Source organism: Ranitomeya variabilis, chromosome 4, assembly GCF_051348905.1.
Source record: "Ranitomeya variabilis isolate aRanVar5 chromosome 4, aRanVar5.hap1, whole genome shotgun sequence".
Lineage (NCBI taxonomy): Eukaryota > Metazoa > Chordata > Amphibia > Anura > Dendrobatidae > Ranitomeya > Ranitomeya variabilis.
The window spans coordinates 642,498,643-642,514,804 of NC_135235.1; the positions used below are offsets into that span (position 1 = coordinate 642,498,643).

The following is a 16,162-nucleotide window of genomic DNA, read 5'->3' on the forward strand; positions in this document are numbered from 1 at the left end:
AGACTTCTCCCGTGCTGCGCCAATCCTCTGGAATGCTCTACCACAAGATAGTAGGACCATCCACAACTTGCATAGTGTTAGGCGCTCCCTCAAAACACATTTGTTCAGAGCTGCCTACCACATTAACTAATCAAGGTCATTTTATGTTTGTGTGTGTAGCCCTTTCACTATCTCCATCTATCCCCCACCCCCTGAAGATGGCTGGACCATCATTGTAAATACATAATTGTAAATACACACCTGTACTTTGTATCTCCCCCACCTCATTGTAGATTGTAAACTCTCACGAGCAGGGTCGTCTTGTTTTGCTTTATTATTGTATTGCTAACATTGTTACCTATGATTGTTGTTTGAAACTGTTAAACTGTAAAGCGCTGCGGAATATACTCGTTACTCGAGATTTTCCGAGCACGCTCGGGTGACCTCCGAGTATTTTTTAGTGCTCGGAGATTTAGTTTTCCTCACCTCAGCTGAATGATTTACATCTCTTAGCCAGCTTGATTACATGTGGGGATTTCCTAGCAACCAGGCAACCCCCACATGTACTTATGCTGGCTAACAGATGTAAATCATTCAGCTGCGGCGATGAAAACTAAATCTCTCAGCACTAAAAAATACTCAGAGGACACCCGAGCGTGCTCAAGAATTCTCGAGTAACGAGTATATTCGCTCATCACATTAATAAACCAAATAGACTGATTTATGTGAGAAAACCGCTCCTGTGTGCTTTAATCCCGTGCCAAACGAGTGCCCCCAACACACTCAGGTATTGCTATCTAACAATATGTATATAAAGTACAGACCAAAAGTTTGGACACACCTCATTTAAAGATTTTTCTGTATTTTCATGACCATGTGGACCGCAGAGTGAAGGCAAAAGGGCCATCAAGTGCTAAGCATCTCTGGGAACTCCTTCAAGATTGTTGGAAGACAATTTCCAGTGACTATCTCTTGAAGCTCATCAAGAGAATGCCAAGAGTGTGCAAAGCAGTCATCAAAGCAAAAGGTGGCTACTTTGAAGAACCTAGAGTATAATGCATAATTTCAGTTGTTTCACACTTTTTTGTTAAGTATATAATTCCACGTGTTAATTCATAGCTTTGATGCCTTCAGTGTGAATGTACAATTTTCATAGTCAAGAAAATACAGAAAAATCTTTAAATGAGAAGGTGTGTCCAAACTTTTGCTCTGTACTGTATATATATCTACAGTATATATCAGATTGGCCTACCGCCTCAACGCATTAACCTAACTATCCCTGTGTGGCCTATTAAAAAAAAAACGCAATCAGGTTCCTCGCATCATGTTCTCATACACTTTATGCAGTTAATAGCCCTCTGTGTCTGTACTGCTACATACTTAGGCAGTTAACTGGTTCATGCAACTTTACATGAACACCCGAGCCTTACACTATGGCTGGTTCAAATAACTGAAGCAATTGTTACCATCCACCTCTCGTGTCTCCCCTTTTCCTCATAGTTTGTAAGCTTGCGAGCAGGGCCCTCATTCCTCCTGGTATCTATTTTGAACTGTGATTTCTGTTATGCTGTAATGTCTATTGTCTGTACAAGTTCCCTCTATAATTTGTAAAGCGCTGCGGAATATGTTGGCGCTATATAAATAAAAATTATTATTATTATATATATCTATATATAATGTTGGCTCCAAATAAAAAGCTATATTCGTTACTTGATCACTATGCAGCTTAATTTTAGCCTAGTGTCCATAGGAGTCAGACACTACATGTATCGAGTCTTCTATTTTATTCTAGGTATTGTGGGTATCCCCCATCATTTTCTCACCATGCTGTGCACTCCACAGTAATGCACCTCCTTGCAGATGCCATTCCATCACTGGTCATCTCTTCACCAAGTGGAATGCTGGTGTCCCCACAATCCATGTCACCGAAGGGTTGACACAGCGGGTGTCCGATGATGTCAGATGAGTACACGGTGTCCCTAAAGTCTGGACACATAGGAATTATCATTAACTATAATTCTTTTTACTCCACAGATTAAATATGGCTTTGTTGAAAGAAGAAAGAATTTAACTGGTACATCTCAGTGGACTTGAAGAATGGCCATATCGAAAGATAGCAGATGAATTTAATGCACATCATCCAAGGAGGATTCCACTTGGCTTTTCCATGGTGGCGAAGGTGATTAAAAAGTTCAAAGAAATGGCGCTATCATGGACAAACCCCATTCTGGATGACCAAATGTATCGGCCAAAACAAAAGAAATTGTTAAGGCTAAAATTTATACTAGCCCCAAAAAATCACTTTGTAGGACATCCATGGAGCTGGGTGTTCCCAAAACAACCATCAGTCGTATTTTAAAAGAGCAAAAATTTAATTTGTGCAAGTTACAAATCTAGCATTACTTAACTGAGATTGACCCTGATAGTCGACTAGAGATGTGTGAATGGGTTTCCAATAAATTGGATGAAAACATTAGTTTCACCGAAGACTCTGTGCTGTTCAGCGATGAAGCTTTGTTTTATGTGAATGGTGAGGTTAACAAACGGAATGTTCGATACTGGTCGCAAAGCAATTCACATTTCATTGATTATACAAAACAGCAAGGAGTGCAAACAATTATGGTGTGTGGTTTGTGGAAAGCTCATGTAGTGGGAGCATTCTTTTTTGATGAACATTTAACTGGTGAGACTTATCTTGCCATGCTAAGAGAGGAGTTAATGCCCCAACTTAAAAGTTTAGGTGAAGGACTTCCTGAATGGTTCCAACAGGATGGCACTCCTGCCAATTTCACAATGATGGTAAGAGATTGGCTAAATTACAATTTTCCCTAACTGAATTGGAAGACGTGAGCATGTGGAGTGGTCTCCTCACTCACCTGACCTTAGCCCCCTTGACTTCTTCCTCTGGGGTAAGTTAAAGGAGAAGGTGTACTCAATGAAAATCACAGCTGTAACACACTTGATTGAACGCATAAAGAATGAATGTGCTAAAGTTGATGGCAATGTGGATTTATTACATAGAGTTCACGTAAATTTTGCAAAGCGCATCAACCTTTGCATTGCAAATGATGGAAATCATATTGAAGAAGTTATTTAATATTCCCATTGACTAAAATGTTAATAAATGTAATTTGTAGAAAAAAAATGTTTTGCCTGTGTGTCCAGACTTTAGGGATACCCTGTATAATTCCTTCAATACCCCCTGCCCTCTCTCTATTTCTATTGGCTTGCTAGGTTCTGTCTCCTGGGAGTTTCCAACCTTTTTATTTTCTTTGGACAAGTCTTTTCTCGCCTTTCCCATCGTCTGCTTTACAGCCACTCACTCTATGTTCTTGATGGTTTTTTTCCAAGGCTATGCGCGTATTTCTGCCTCATCAAAAAGTTTTTTCTGTGGTATGGGGTCCAACCAGGTCCCCTTCCTTCTGACTGGTGGCCTCTTTTTCTATGCTCTGTCAACCCCCACTGTCTTCTGCTCCAAGGGTGGTCTGATACCACTCTGACCTCCTCCCCAGCTTGGGTATCTTGGGTCAATTGGGAAGGTGGGTGATGGGAGTTAGACAGTGGGACTTTTGACCTATCAAGCAGTTTTTACAGGGTTTATTTTCCTGGGTTTTCTTTCCTGGGCTCCAGACAGTGTTTGCACTGCTGCAGGTCCTCTTGCTGCCTTCTTTCTCCTGTCCTTTCACTCTTCCTTTGCTAAGCAAGCATCCAGACAGAAAACCTAGGTGTCTTCTGTCACCACTGGCGGTTGGGGACACAGCATGGTTTCACAGTACCTGCACCTTTGCTGGTTAGCAATAGGTGCCCTGCATACGCTGATGCACCTGATCATGTGACCCCTGACTCCTCCACTCATGTGACATCATTACAGGTCCTGCAAGCACAGAGTGGCCATATATGTGGGGTTGTGACTATTTTCTAGTGGGCAGTGAGACCAGGACCTTTCTCTATACAAGATGCTAAATCCTAGTGGCTGCCAGACACTTATTTTATATAGATATATGAATCCTGCCATGTTATTTTTCACACTAATAGTGAGTGGAGGACTAGATATGAAATCTGATCACCGATATTTATTTTTAGGTGACATTTATACACTAGAAATTAAACCTCTTCACCTCCAGACAATTTGTTTTCCCTCCTTTTCTTCCAAGAGCCATACCTTTTATGTTTTGGTCAGTATTGCCGTTTGAGGGCTTCCTTTTTGCAGGACAAGTTGTACTTTTGAGTGACACCTTTAATTCTGCCACATAATTTACTGGAAAATGAGAAAAAAATTCAAGTGTTATGAAATTGGAAAAAAAAGTGCAATTCCTCAATTTTTTTTCGTTATTTACCGTGTTCACTATATGGTAAAACTGACCTGACAATATGATTCTTCAGGTATCAGTACTAGTACGCAGAAACAAAACACAAAGGAACCAAACACCAACATGGCACAGAATGATTGCTGTAGAAAAATAATAAATAAAGTGACTAGTGCACAGTAGAAGTAATAAAGGTGTCATATTCGAGAAATGGGGAGATGTGGAAATCTCTTAAAAAATATTGGAACATATTGAGTATGGACCCCATCTTGGCACCCCATATCACTACTAACCCTTCCATTACCTACAGTCTAAAAGACATTTTGATTAGAAGCCACTATGAGGTACCCAATAAACTGTTTGGTTCCAAAGGCCCCACTTGGTTATGCCGACCATGCAGTAAGTGTGTTTCCTGCCCAAACATCTTATCTATGAAAACATTGACGGATTCTTCTAACCAAAAAACTTTCACAATTACTCACAGCATTACATGGAGTATGGTGGGCATCATATACAGTGCAAGATGTCCTTGTAACAAAACTTATGTAGGCCTAACCACCAGAGAATTAAAACGGAGAACAAGAGAGCATGTCCTGGATATCAAAGTAAGTACAAATGTCAGTGAACTTAAAACTTTACCATAACATTTAAAAATTTTCCACAATTGTAATGCGTCTAAATTACAGGTAAGTGGCATTGGTAAAATACAAGCAAATACTAGGGGAGGAGAGTGGAAAAAATTGTTAGCCCAGAAGGAAGTCAGGTGGATCGCAGTTCTTTACACCATGGTGCCCAAAGGATTGAATGAAACAATCAGCTTTGTGCCATTTTTATAATTCAACCAAATTTAGTGTACCATTTTTTTAGATACTTAAGTAATTTTAATATGTGATCAACTGTGTGTTTTAATGCTGTTCCCTTTTTGTATCTGTATTTTTGTTGAGTATGTTGTTAATTTTCTCTACTTTTGTCTTTTTTTGTTATTTCGCCTAGTGGGATTTTGAGTGGCCTTTTTTCTCCATCCAGAGAACCACTATCAAGAGCTTCGCCCCCTTGTGGCCCATATTACAAATTGTTGTGACCACTATATGTGTTTGTACTAATTTAATCTAATTTTAATGTTTAATATATACATCATGGTCTTTCCACGCCCCCTATACAGTGATTGGTTCATAAGTACACACCTATGACGTGGCGCGAGTGCTGGGAACTGATTCCCCATGCCATGCGCTGCTCTGGCCATGACCACGCCCCCTGTACTGTGATTGGTACACATGCACACAACTCCATCTTCTGGGACTTTACTGATTGGCTGACTGTTACATTTAAACCTCTCTCCTTCTGTATAACGCCACCCCCTGACAAAAGCAGCATGCCAAAACGCGCATGGGGAGGATGCCATCCAGGAGAGTGAGATCCATATCACTTTTGTAAGCATTACTTTTTTTCCACTTTTGGATTGATTTTTACATACTGTGTATACTCGAGTATAAGCCGACCCGAGTATAGGCCGAGACCCCTAATTTTGCCACAAAAAAAACTGGGAAAACTTAATTACTCGAGTATCAGCCTAGGGTGGGAAATGCAGCAGCTACTGGTTAATTTCAAATATAAAAATAGATACCAATAAAAGTAAAATCAGTAGGTTAAGTGTTTTTGAATATCCATATTGAATTAGGAGCCCCATATAATGCTCCATACAGTTCATGATGGGCCCCATAAGATGCTCCATACAAAATACGCCCCATATAATGCTCCATAAAGTTCATGATGGGCCCCATAAGATGCTCCATACAAAAAATATGCTCCATACAAAAAATATGCCCTATATAATGATGCACAAAGGTTAATAATGGCCCCATAAGATGCTCCATATACACATTTGCCCCATACAGTGCTGCACAAAGGTTATTATTATTATTATTATAATGGCCCCATAAGATGCTTCATAGAATAATATGCCCCATATAATGCTGCACAAAGGTTAATAATTGCCCCATAAGATGCTCCATAGAATAATATGCCGCATAAAGGTTGATGGCCCATAAGATGCTCCATAGAATAATATGCCCCATAAAGGTTGATGGCCCCATAAGATGCTCCATAGAATAATATGCTGCATATGCTGCTCCATAAAGGTAGCCATGTAGTATATAACGCAGCCCACATAGTATATAACAGCCCACGTAGTATATAGCAAAAGCCATGTAGTATATAGCACAGCCACGTAGCATATAGCACAGCCACGTAGTATATAGCACAGCCACGTAGTATATAGCACAGCCACATAGTATATAACACAGCCCACATAGTATATAGCACAGCCACATAGCATATAACAGCCCACGTAGTATATAACAGCCACGTAGTATATAGCACAGCCCACGTAGTATATAGCACAGCCACATAGCATATAGCACAGCCACATAGTATGTAACACAGCCACGTAGCATATAACACAGCCCACATAGTATATAACACAGCCACGTAGCATATAGCACAGTCCATGTAGTATATAGCACAGCCACATAGTATATAGCACAGTCACGAAGCATATAAAACAGCCCACATAGTATATAGCACAGCCCATGTAGTATATAGCACAGCCACATAGTATATAGCACAGCAACATAGCATATAACACAGCCCACATAGTATATAACAGCCACGTATAATATAGCACAGCCATGTAGTATATAGCACAGCCCATGTAGTATATAGCACAGCCACATAGTATATAGCACAGCAACATAGCATAAAACACAGCCCACATAGTATATAACAGCCACGTATAATATAGCACAGCCACGTAGTATATAGCACAGCCACGTAGCATAAAGCACAGCCATCTAGTATATAGCACAGCCACGTAGTATATAACACAGCCTACGTAGTATATAGCACAGCCTACATAGTATATAGCACAGCCACATAGTATATAGCACAGCCACATAGTATATAGCACAGCCACGTAGTATAGCACAGCCACGTAGCATATAGCACAGCCACGTAGCATATACAGTTAGGTCCATATATATTTGGACAGAGACAACCTTTTTCTAATTTTGGTTATAGACATTACCACAATGAATTTTAAACAAAACAATTCAGATGCAGTTGAAGTTCAGACTTTCAGCTTTCATTTGAGGGTATCCACATTAAAATTGGATGAAGGGTTTAGGAGCTTCCGCTCCTTAACATGTGCCACTGTTAGGATTTGAACCTGCGACCCTTTGTTTGCTAGTCTGTTCCTTTGCTTGATGAGCTATTTGGAACTTGCTTGACTTCTGCCTGAAACCATATGAACTTCGTCTGGGATAGAGATCATCACCTGCCCTGCTGATTTGTCCCCGCCCTGATTGAGCTTGATTGGACCTACTATATATACCTGGCCCTGTGCAGCTTCCTGTTGCTGAGTATTTTGTGTGCTCAGTCTAACTGAGTGAAGCAATCTCTGAGCTCCTGGTTGGAAGGTGTCTTGCTGGCATCTTCCTGCTTATTATTGATATTCTGCTGCTACTACCCTGAACTCCTGCTGCTCATACGGACTTTGTGCACGTGTGTTATCCAGGCCGGCCCTTGCTTGGGCTGGTCCTTGCATCTGCGGATATATTGAACTGCCACTGCCATATATTGCATCTCCAGAGGTTTTTCCACGGTCCGGTCACTTGTATACATCTGCTTCGGCCACTGACCTTCAGTCCTGTATCGCCAGTAACGTGACAGCCACCCTGTTTTTAAAGGGACCAAAAATAATTGGACAATTGACTCCAAGGCTATTTCATGGACAGTTGTGGGCAATCCCTTCATTATGTCATTCTGAATTAAGCAGATAAAAGGCCTGGAGTTGATTTGAGGTGTGGTGATTGCATTTGGAAGGTTTTGCTGTGAAGTAAACATGCGGTCAAAGGAGCTCTCCATGCAGGTGAAACAAGCCATCCTTAAGCTGCGAAAACAGAAAAAAACCCATCTGAAAAATTGCTACAATATTAGGAGTGGCAAAATCTACTGTTTGGTACATCCTGAGAAAGAAAGAAAGCACTGGTGAACTCATCAATGCAAAAAGACCTGGGTGCCCACGGAAGACAACAGAGGTGGATGATCGCAGAATAATCTCCATGGTGAAGAGAAACGTCTTCACAACAGCCAACCAAGTGAACAGCACTCTCCAGGAGGTCGGCGTATCAATATCCAAATCTACCATAAAGAGAAAACTGCATGAAAGTAAATACAGAGGGTTCACTGCACGGTGCAAGCCACTCATAAGCATCAAGAATAAAAAGGCTATACTGGACTTTGCTAAAAAACATCTAAAAAAGCCAGCACAGTTCTGGAAGAACATTCTTTGGACAGATGAAACCAAGATCAACCTCTACCAGAATGATGGAAAGAGAAAAGTATGGTGAAGGCGTGGTACAGCTCATGATCCAAAGCATACCACATCATCTGTAAAACACTGCAGAGGCAGTGTGATGGCTTGGGCATGCATGGCTGCCAGTGGCACTGGGTCACTAGTGTTTATTGATGATGTGACACAGGACAGAAGCAGCCGAATGAATTCTGAGGTATTCAGAGCCATACTGTGTGCTCAGATCCAGCCAAATGCAGCCAAACTGATTGGTCGTCGTTTCATACTACAGATGGACAATGACCCAAAACATAAAGCCAAAGCAACTCAGGAGTTTATTAAAGCAAAGAAGTGGAATATTCTTGAATGGCCAAGTCAGTCACCTGATGTGAACCCAATTGAGCATGCATTTCACTTGTTATAGACTAAACTTCAGACAGAAAGGCCCATAAACAAACAGCAACTGAAAACCACTGCAGTGAAGGCCTGGCAGAGCATCAAAAAGGAGGAAACACAGCGTCTGGTGATGTCCATGAGTTCAAGACTTCAGGCAGTCATTGCCAACAAAGGATTTTCAACCAAGTACTAGAAATGAACATTTTATTTACAATTATTTAATCTGTCCAATTACTTTTGGTCCCTTTAAAAACAGGGTGGCACATATTAAGGAGCTGAAACTCCTAAACCCTTCATCCAATTTTAATGTGGATACCCTCAAATGAAAGCTGAAAGTCTGAACTTCAACTGCATCTGAATCGTTTTGTTTAAAATTTATTGTGGTAATGTCTAGAACCAAAATTAGAATAATGTTGTCTCTGTCCAAATATATATGGACCTAACTGTAGCACAGCTATGCAGTATATAGCACAGCCACATAGTATATAGCACAGCTAAGCAGTATATAGCACAGCCACACAGCATATAGCACAGCCCATGTAGTGTATAGCACAGCCACATAGCATATAGCACAGCCACATAGTATATAACACAGCCATGTAGCATATAACAGCCCACGTAGTATATAGCACAGCCACATAGTATATAGCACAGCCCATGTAGTATATAGCACAGCCACATAGTATATAGCACAGCCACGTATATAGCACAGCCCACGTAGTATAACACAGCCCACGTAGTATATAGCACAGCCACATAGTATATAGCACAGCCCATGTAGTACCGTATGTTTCTGACCATAAGACGCACTTTTTTTCCTCCAAATTTGGGAGGAAAGTGTGGGTGCGTCTTATGGTAGGGATGTAGCATGTGGGGAGGGGGGCAGCAGCAAGTGGGATCGCAATAATATCCCACTTCAGGCACAGAAAAATGTCCCCACTGCCAGGAATCAGCTCCTGGGGAAACCATGTGGTCCAGATGATTAAGTGCAGTGAATATTCATTAGCTACTCCCCGCCCACCTATCAGCTGAGCAGTGAGCCAGGAGCAGCAAATGAATACTGCACTTAAGCAGGGACACACATGGTTTCCTCAGCGCCGATTCCTGCAGCAGCTGGGGAGATCCATGTGTCCGGGGGAGGAGGAGGCAGCAACAGGGTCCGGGGGAGAGGAGATCGCTGGTACCTGCCTGGGCTGGAGCTGAGTGCTGTGCAGTGTGTACAAGGAGGACCTGTGATGATGTCAGAAGTGGGCGGGCTGGAGCATCACATGACTGCACAGAGCCCTCCCTCTTCTTGACATCATCACAGGTCCTTTAGACTCCAACACTAGAATCTGCTGGCTGGCTTCCTTTACCTGTGCTGTGGAAAGGCAACAAGAGGGAGGGCTCTGTGTGCAGCCCTGGGATGCTTTTACCTCACCACAGTGTGGCTGGCTGCCACAATTAAGAGGTTAGTCTTTCCAAAACACAATAAAGCACTCTGCCACTCCTTTAGTAACTATAACTCACAGCATGTCATAGGATCTGCAGGACATGCTGGGAGTTACAGTTCTCCCATGGGATTTTAAAGCAGCACTCCAGTGCTATTTTGCAGTGCTGGAGTGGTGCTTTCAATATAAGCCCTGTGCCCCCATTCTTATACTCACCCTCCAGCATCTTCATATAGTACTTCACAGACACCACACTGGTCCCGCAGCTTCCAACATAATAACATACTATTATATATAATAACACCACATATAATAGTATGTTATTGTGTCGGACAGAGGCTCCCAGTTTGTCTCTAGGTTTTGGCGGTCCTTTTGTGCTAAGATAGGCATTGATTTGTCTTTGTCTTCGGCTTTCCATCCTCAAACAAATGGCCAAACCGAACGAACCAACCAGACTTTGGAAACCTATCTGAGATGCTTTGTTTCTGCTGATCAGGATGATTGGGTGACCTTCTTGCCATTGGCTGAGTTCGCCCTTAATAATCGGGCTAGTTCGGCTACTTTGGTTTCGCCTTTCTTTTGCAATTCTGGTTTTCATCCTCGTTTTTCTTCGGGGCAGGTTGAGCCTTCTGACTGTCCTGGTGTGGATTCTGTGGTGGACAGGTTGCAGCAAATTTGGACTCACGTAGTGGACAATCTGACGTTGTCCCAGGAGAAGGCTCAACATTTCGCTAACCGCCGTCGTTGTGTTGGTCCCCGACTTCGTGTTGGGGATTTGGTTTGGTTGTCTTCTCGTTATGTTCCTATGAAGGTTTCTTCTAAGTTTAAGCCTCATTTCATTGGTCCTTATAAGATTTCTGAAATTCTCAACCCTGTGTCATTTCGTTTGGTCCTTCCAGCTTCTTTTGCCATCCATAATGTGTTCCATAGGTCGTTGTTGCGGAGGTACGTGGCGCCTATGGTTCCCTCCATTGAACCTCCTGCTCCGGTGTTGGTTGAGGGGGAGTTGGAGTATGTGGTGGAAAAAATTTTGGATTCTCGTATTTCGAGACGGAAGCTTCAGTACCTGGTTAAGTGGAAGGGCTATGGTCAGGAGGATAATTCCTGGGTTGTTGCCTCCGATGTCCACGCTGCCTATTTAGTTCGTGTCTTTCATTTGGCTCGTCCTGATCGGCCTGGGGGCCCTGGTGAGGGTTCGGTGACCCCTCCTCAAGGGGGGGGGGGGTACTGTTGTGAATTCCGTTCTCGGACTCCCTCCTGTGGTCATGAATGGTACTTTGGTTAGTTCTGCTCTTGGACTCCCTCTGGTGGCTTTGAGCGGAACTGCTGGTCACTGAGGTTGGCTTTGTCAGCTGCTCTCGTTTATTGCTGCTGGCTTCCCTATTTAACTCCACTCAGATCGTTACTTGATGCCAGCTGTCAATGTTTCAGTATTGGTTCAGATCTCTCTTGGACTTCTCTGAGGACCTGTCTACTCCAGCAGAAGCTAAGTCTTTGCTAGTTCATTTGTTGTTACTGCTTCCTGAATATATTTCTTAGTACTGCTAATTTCTAGTCCAGCTTGCTATCATGATATTTCCTTGCTAGCTGGAAGCTCTGGGGTGCAGAGTGGCACCTCCACACCGTGAGTCAGTGTGGGGAGTCTTTTTGCTTACTCTGCGTGGTTTTTTGTAGTCTTTTTGTGCTGACCGCATAGTTCCCTTTGCTATCCTCTGACTATTTAGTGAAGTCTGGCCTCCTATGCTAAAACCTGTTTCATTCCTGTGTTTGTGACTTTCCTCTTAACTCACAGTCAATATATGTGGGGGCTGACTTTACCTTTGGGGAATTTCTCTGAGGCAAGGTTAGGCTTCTTTTCTATCTTTAGGGGTAGTTAGCTCTTAGGCTGTGAAGAGGCGTCTAGGGAGAGTTAGGTACGCTCCACAGCTATTTCTAGTGTGTGTGATAGGAGTAGGATTTGCGGTCAGCAGAGTTCCCACTTTCCCAGAGCTTGTTCTGATTACTAGTTTACTCATCAGGTCATTCCGGGTGCTCCTAACCACCAGGTCCATAACAGTACAGCTGGCCAACAAAGTGTTAATGCATCTCAAAAGAGGGATAAGAGAAGTTCTGAACCCATTTTTTTTTCTTTGCAGTGTGTTTTGTCTCTCTTTTCCCCTTAATCTCTGGGTGGTTCAGGACTCAGGTGTAGATATGGATATTCAAGGTCTGTCCTCTTGTGTGGATCATCTCACTGCAAGAGTACAAGGCATTCAAGATTATGTAGTTCAGAATCCGATGTTAGAGCCTAGAATTCCAATTCCTGATTTGTTTTCTGGGGATAGATCTAAGTTTCTGAATTTCAAAAATAATTGTAAACTGTTTCTTGCTTTGAGACCCCGCTCCTCTGGTGACCCCATTCAGCAAGTAAAAATTATTATTTCTTTGTTGCGTGGCGACCCTCAAGACTGGGCATTCTCTCTTGCGCCAGGAGATCCTGCATTGCTTAATGTAGATGCGTTTTTTCTGGCGCTTGGATTGCTTTATGACGAACCGAATTCAGTGGATCAGGCAGAGAAAATCTTGCTAGCTTTGTGTCAGGGTCAGGATGAAGCGGAGATATATTGTCAGAAGTTTAGAAAATGGTCTGTGCTTACTCAATGGAATGAGTGTGCCCTGGCAGCAATTTTTAGAAAGGGTCTTTCTGAAGCCCTTAAGGATGTTATGGTGGGATTTCCCACGCCTGCTGGTCTGAATGAATCAATGTCCTTGGCCATCCAAATTGATCGGCGTTTGCGTGAGCGCAAAATTGTGCACCATTTGGCGGTGTCCTCTGAGCAGAGGTCTGAGCTTATGCTGTCATGAATCCCCAATGGCTAGGGATAGCACAGGATGAGCAAAGTATAATAAATATCGGACGAGCTCTAGGGTGATGGAACCTGGGCTGACCGCTGCCCTACGCCTGACAAACGCAACTAGAGATAGCCAGGGAGCGTGCCTATGTTGGTTCTAGACGCCACGCACCAGCCTAAGAGCTAACTAGTACTGCAGAGAAAACAAAGACCTCACTTGCCTCCAGAGGAATTAACCCCAAAGATATAGTTGCCCCCCACATGTATTGACGGTGAAATGAGAGGAAGGCACACACATAGAGATGATGTATATAGCTATAGCAAATAGAGGCCCGCTGAAAACTAGAAAGCAGAATGACACAAAAAGGGGACTGAGCGGTCAGCAAAAAACCCTAATCAAAAAAACCATCCTGAGATTACAAGAACCCATGTGCCAACTCATGGCACATGGGGAGAACCTCAGTCCACTAGAGCAACCAGCTAACAAAGAGACATTCTAAGCAAGCTGGACAAAAAACCAAACAACTGAAAATCAGCACTTAGCTTATCCTGAAAGATCTGGGAGCAGGTAGGCAGGAACCAAACAGAGCACATCTGAACACATTGATAGCCGGCAAGGGAAATGACAGAGAGGCCAGGTAAAATAGGAAACACCCAGCCTCTGATGGACAGATGGAAACCAAAGGCCGCAACCCACCAAAGTCACCCAGTACCAGCAATAACCACCAGAGGGAGCCCGCAAACAGAATCCACAACATTATGCAATGTGATAGAACTTTGACCAGAACTGAACGGCAAGAACACAGACGTCAGAACAGGCTGTGTTTTTACTGTGGTGACCCCACTCATGCTATCTCTGATTGTCCTAAGCGCACTAAGCGGTTCGCTAGGTCTGTCACCATTGGTACTGTACAGCCTAAATTTCTTTTGTCTGTTACTCTGATTTGCTCTTTGTCATCCTACTCGGTTATGGCATTTGTGGATTCAGGCGCTGCCCTGAATTTGATGGACTTGGAGTTTGCCAGGCGCTGTGGTTTTTTCTTGGAGCCTTTGCAGTATCCTATTCCATTAAGGGGAATAGTTGCCACGCCGTTGGCCAAGAATAAACCTCAGTACTGGACTCAGTTGACCATGTGCATGGCTCCTGCACATCAGGAAGATATTCGCTTTTTGGTGTTGCATAATTTGCATGATGTGGTCGTGTTGGGTTTGCCTTGGCTACAGGTTCATAATCCAGTATTGGATTGGAAGTCAATGTCTGTGTCTAGTTGGGGTTGTCAAGGGGTACATGGCGATGTTCCGTTGGTGTCAATTTCTGCTTCCACTCCTTCTGAAGTCCCTGAGTTTCTGTCGGATTACCAGGATGTATTTGATGAGCCCAAATCCAGTGTTCTACCCCCTCATAGGGATTGTGATTGTGCTATAAATTTGATTCCTGGTAGTAAGTTTCCTAAGGGCCGACCTTTCAATTTATCTGTGCCAGAGCACGCCGCTATGCGGAGTTATATAAAGGAGTCCTTGGAGAAAGGACATATTCGCTCGTCTTCATCACCGTTGGGAGCAGGGTTCTTTTTTGTGGCCAAGAAGGATGGTTCTCTGAGACCCTGTATAGATTACCGCCTTCTCAATAAGATCACGGTCAAATTTCAGTACCCTTTGCCTCTGCTGTCTGATTTGTTTGCTCGGATTAAGGGGGCTAGTTGGTTCACCAAGATAGATCTTCGAGGGGCGTATAACCTTGTGCGTATTAAACAGGGCGATGAATGGAAAACAGCATTTAATACGCCCGAGGGCCATTTTGAGTACCTGGTAATGCCATTCGGGCTTTCAAATGCTCCATCTGTGTTTCAGTCCTTTATGCATGACATCTTCCGAAAGTATCTGGATAGATTCATGATTGTATATTTGGATGATATCAGGCGTGATGTGCCAATGTCAGACGCGGTGTCTGACATTGGCACATCACGCCTGTTCCTCCACAGTCTTTAACCCGGTCCAGCGTTCTGTTAAGACGCTGCAGGTATAAGTGCCCTGAGACATTATTGTCTCTTTTGCCCAAGCTTCAATATAGTACGTTACTGATGAAGGTCCGTATGATGGACCGAAACGTTTGTTAGGTACTACAATAAAATCTCACATAAGCATCAGTTGAGTGCTAGGTTTTTTTCGTTATCTCAAAGGATGTCTGTCATCTGGGTGGTTTGTGATCGCTTTTCTAAGATGGTCCATTTGGTACCCTTGCCTAAATTACCTTCCTCCTCTGATTTGGTGCCATTATTTTTTCAACATGTGGTTCGTTTGCATGGCATTCCGGAGAACATTGTGTCGGACAGAGGTTCCCAGTTTGTCTCTAGGTTTTGGCAGTCCTTTTGTGCTAAGATGGGCATTGATTTGTCTTTTTCTTCGGCTTTCCATCCTCAAACAAATGGCCAAACCGAACGAACCAACCAGACTTTGGAAACCTATCTGAGATGCTTTGTTTCTGCTGATCAGGATGATTGGGTGACCTTCTTGCCATTGGCTGAGTTCGCCCTTAATAATCGGGCTAGTTCGGCTACTTTGGTTTCGCCTTTCTTTTGCAATTCTGGTTTTCATCCTCGTTTTTCTTCGGGGCAGGTTGAGCCTTCTGACTGTCCTGGTGTGGATTCTGTGGTGGACAGGTTGCAGCAAATTTGGACTCACGTAGTGAACAATCTGACGTTGTCCCAGGAGAAGGCTCAACATTTCGCTAACCGCCGTCGTTGTGTTGGTCCCCGACTTCGTGTTGGGGATTTGGTTTGGTTGTCTTCTCGTTATGTTCCTATGAAGGTTTCTTCTCCTAAGTTTAAGCCTCGTTTCATTGGTCCTTATAAGATTTCTGAAATTCTCAAC

General features: G+C 43.1%; 1 long non-coding RNA gene across 1 annotated transcript; it reads right to left on the bottom strand.

Moving 5' to 3' along the window:
* Positions 1–1,854: 1,854 nt before the first annotated feature.
* LOC143769276 (uncharacterized) lies at positions 1,855–4,516 on the bottom strand. Its single transcript, XR_013214321.1, has 3 exons — positions 4,343–4,516; positions 4,142–4,237; positions 1,855–1,965 (listed from the first exon to the last, which is right to left on the bottom strand). It is a non-coding gene; the product is annotated as an uncharacterized LOC143769276 (long non-coding RNA).
* Between the last annotated feature and the right edge of the window lie 11,646 nt (positions 4,517–16,162).